The sequence below is a fragment of the Nannospalax galili genome, unplaced genomic scaffold, assembly GCF_000622305.1.
Source record: "Nannospalax galili isolate Female #2095 unplaced genomic scaffold, S.galili_v1.0 scaffold140, whole genome shotgun sequence".
In the NCBI taxonomy this organism is placed as follows: Eukaryota; Metazoa; Chordata; class Mammalia; order Rodentia; family Spalacidae; genus Nannospalax; species Nannospalax galili.
Window position 1 is genome coordinate 12,815,864 of NW_008352267.1, and position 4,637 is coordinate 12,820,500.

Here is a 4,637-nt window from a genome sequence, read left to right on the forward strand (position 1 = left end):
GTAAGAGAAAGATAAACCAGTAAGTGGCCACAGATATAGGCATGATTTGGGGCAGGGTTGTTAGCAGTTCTGACACAAACCCCTTTCCTTTTTTCCACAGTGTCTCAGTAAAGCCTAAACAAGAATTATCATGGTCTCAGCTGTACTGGGGATAATTAATAAAGGTCTGGTGCACACATTTTTGGAAGGAACAGTGTAAAGGAGAGACATTTTTCTTCCTAAAGCTCAGAAAAAGGTCTGAGTATGAAGGCAGGAAGAGAAGAAAGGTAATTCGGCAGAGTTATGTCGTACACCACCAGGTGGAGCAGTTGTTGCCTAATGACCAGTGGGGAGGAAGGCAGACCAATGAAGAATAAATGAAGCCAAACAGAAGGCCACAGGGGTTTGGACAAAATGCATGAGAACCAGCCCTCAGGGACCAACCAGAACCTGAGAGGTTCATTTCAGTGATCCTCATTTCCTGACAATTAAGCAGGCGATAGCTCTGGCATAACAACTGTGTATAAAATACTATTTGCTTTGCTTTGATAATAAATTTAATAACTTGAGGCTCTATTACACACAGGATAACTATCTGTCTTTGCCCAAGTCAGTCATAGTTTATGCCTGTTGTCCCAGTATAATAGCTAACAGTATTCATATTTCCAACCAAGCATTCAAGCCTGATTGATAAAAGATATGGATGCTGAGAGAGAGTGAATCTGATTTCTCCAGGGACTAGCTCCCTGAGAAGTTATCTAATCCCAAAGGGGCAGCCCTAAATACAGAGACATACAAACACCACTAAATGGACTCAGTGCAGTGGGAGTTATTGGGGAACTGGGAGGGATGGAAATAATACAAAGACAATACTCATGCATGAAATTCTCAAAAATAAATGAAAACAATTTAAAAAGCGATATTTTATCATTAAGAAAAATGTGGTTGTTGGGAAAAAAAAATGAAATACCTTGATGAATGCTGTAAGAACTCTGCATTTTGATAGAAAACTCTGTTTAAAATGTTGATTTAGATTTACTTGCTAAGCTTGCCTGTTCTGCCTGATTTGTATCTACCACACATGGATGATTAACCTAGTTGAAATGCTAAGAATTGAAGTGCTGTAAACCTCCTTCCTGGACCCTGGACCCCTGACTCAGTTGATTTACAATGTGTCCTGTAGGCCTGTTTGCACATACCAGATAACCGATAAGGAACAAAGAGAGGGAAGTTGCACCAGGCTTACACCAGATCTAGCCTTCCTGGAAAAGATGTTTAACCGAAACTATAGCTTTTAGAAGATGTTTGATCAAAGTGTCTGCTGAGGAATGCTTTTTGTGTAATGACTATGTGGGCCTATATAATCTGTACCTGAAACTGAATGGGGGTAGATCATTCTGACCAGACTTGCATGTCTGGGGAAGCCGGTCGACCCCAGCTAGCTGGAAAGTAAAGACTCTGCTTGATTTTTACATCTCTAATCCCGTGTATTTGTTATCTGGAGGGGACCCATCGAGTCACGGACCCTAACAGTCACACCACATCCATAATCAGGAATCAGAGAGCAAAGAATGCATAATGCTGTTCAGCTCTTGTTCTCTACTTGCACAGTCCAGGATCCAAGCCAGGGAATGGTGCCACCCACATAGGCAGGTCTTTTCACCTCAAGGTAGTCAAGATAACCTCCACAGGCGCACCCAGAGGCCCATCCCTGGCGATGCTAGATTCTGTCAGTCGACACTAATCCTCACAGGAAGCATAGAATTATGTCTCAAGGCTATCAGTTCCACACTGAATTTTCCTTAGGAAGAAATGGTTAAATAAATTTCCTTTTAGAGTTATCAATCAAAAGTTTTCCATAGACTAAATGTTGAAAGCGATTGGGGGTGGCACCGGAAAGCTACACATTTCCCCATAAAAGTAAATTTTATTCTCTGATTATCTGTGAATTTATCTCATGATCTTTTTTTGCCTATGTCCACTGCAAATCTCTGATGACTTATTTGTATAATACTCCAATTGGGCCCTGCTGGGTTTTAGTCTTATTTTTTTCTAGCAGCATATTTTCTCACACTATTTGTTCCCCAGGGGTCCTGGTTCCTCCAAGGGAAGGGGCCTGCTGTGGAGACTTGACAGTGGAGAGTTAGCAGTGGAAGGAGGGGCTTGTGGCGACATCTGGAATCGGAACCCAATCAGGCAAGGGGGGTGCAGCAGCCAGGCGTACTCAAGAACAGAAAAGCCTGGCACTTATGGACCTGGGGCGAGACTGCTGGCCCCTGAGGCATGGGCAAAAGCAAGCAGTGACTGTGGGCATGCCACAGGAGCAATCTGAAATGGCGGGCTCTGAGCCGCAGCACAGAGCTGGGCAACACTGAGCTGGGCGCTGAGTGTTTGTTTCTTTGTAAGTCACTCCCCACCCCCACCCCCCACAATAATAACAAATGTATATAAAGATATGTTTTATGGTTTGCCTGATAGTGCAAGAGACGCAGAGAGAACTCTGGCAACACTGGTGCATTCATATATGTAACTCAAACATAATATATAAACAAGTATAGTACATGTAATGTGTGATATATATTGGGGCTGGAGAGATGGAGCAGCAGTTTTAGAGTACTGACTGGTCTTGCAAAGGACCTAGGTTCAAATCCCAATTCTCACATGGCAGCTTACAACCATCTATAACTACAGATCCAGGGGAAATCCAACGCCATCTTCTGAACGCCATAGGGCATTGCATGACATGGGTGCACTTAGATTACATGCAGGCAGTACACTCATACACATAAAATAAAAATAATATATATATAATGTGCAATATATAATTATATGTGTCAAACACATCAGTAAGAGCAACACACTGATGGTATCTTTATACCTGTTGGGTTTGGGGTTGAATTTTTTCTTTGTATATTTTCAATTGAATTTTTGTGCATTTCATACAAAACATCTTAATCATTGTACCCCCTCCCCCATCCAGATCCCTCCCCATAGTCTGCCCCACCAGATTTCATGCATTCTGTCAAATATGCTAAGGCCTAGCGAGTCAACTTAGTATACTCAGACGTTTCCCAGTGCCAGTTCATCCACTGGGATCTAGTCAGCCTATCTAGAGTCTCTCCCTTAAAAAATATCAACTCTCCCTCACCCAGAATTAATCAACTGCCAATAGTTCATCAGCTGAGGGTGGGGTCTGCTGCCCATTTCCCCAGTTCTATGCTGGATTTTTGTCTTTTTGAGTTTATATGATCTTGTGTATGTTGACACCATTGCTATATGTTCATATGAGCAACGTCCCAGGAGCCTGTAAGATTACGTCATGCACCTCCTCCTCTGGCTCTTACAACCTTGCTGCCCCGTCTTCCACAATGGTCCCTGAACCCTAAGTAGGTGAAGTTTAATATAGGTGTCCTGTCCAGGGACTCACACTCTGCAAACTCTTTTTCTCTACATTTTGGGTATTTGTGACCTATTGTGTTCACTGTCCTCTGTTGCATGAGGGAGCTTCACTGATTGGAGTTGAGTGGTGCATTAGTACTCTCTCTACCCCTTGTTCCACTATGTTCCATGAGCATTAAGTGTAGAAGTTCAATTGCTGATGTGTCACTTAGGGTTAGGCATCTCCCAGACACTTAATCTCTGTGTCTGACCAGTTGGGGCAGTCTGTAATAGTCTCTATCTATTATATGTTAGTGCATTTTCTGTTATTATAAAAGATAATGTGAGGTCGAGTGTGGAGGTACATGCCTTTAGAGAGGAAATGAAAGCCTGGGGAATGTAGCTCGATGGTAGGTGCTGATGTAGCATATACAAGGTGCTGGATTAAATCATCAGCTCTGAAAAAAAAACATGGTTTTTTTTTTTTTTAATTTTTTAAAATTATTTCTATTTTATGTGTATGAGTGTATTGCCTATATGTATGTAAGTGCACCCATGTCATACAATGCTGAGGAGGTCAGAAGAGGGCATTGGATCTCCTGGAACTGGAGTTACAGACAGTTGTTAGCCACCATGTGGGTACTGGGAACAAAACCCAGGTCCTCTGAAAGAGCAGCCAGTGTTCTTAACTGCTAAGCATCTCTCCAGGCCCCCAAAATGAGATTTGTTTTAACTGATGCTTGAGGGGGAAGGTGAAAAGTATCTTCCTTGTGTCTGATTCACTTCTGATCAGTTTTGTCCTACTTCAACTTACAGTGAAAAGTGGAAGGGCAAGCAGTCACATGTGAAGTACTCAACTCTGGAGGCAACCTCACTTCCTAACTGCTGGCTCTCGTAGGGACCAATGCAGTTATGGCAAGAGAACACACTTGCTCTAGGAAGACACCAGTCTATTCGTGAGGGTTCCAAACTTAAGACCAAACAATTCCTGCTAGGTCCACCTACCAACACTGTCACACTAGCCATCAAATTTCAATATGTGCTTCTAAGGGAACAAACTACAGTCAAACCACAGCAAGCATTTTTCTCTTACTAGTATATTCACAAACATATAATGGTGTGTGCATATGTATATATGTTGTTATATGTCATATTTATTGAAACTATACAATGGATATAAACATGTATAGAAACATATAAAGGAAAAAATGCTATAATTATGTAAATATAAATGAGTTATATTATATAATATAATCATATTAGCTTGCAGAAAACATGCT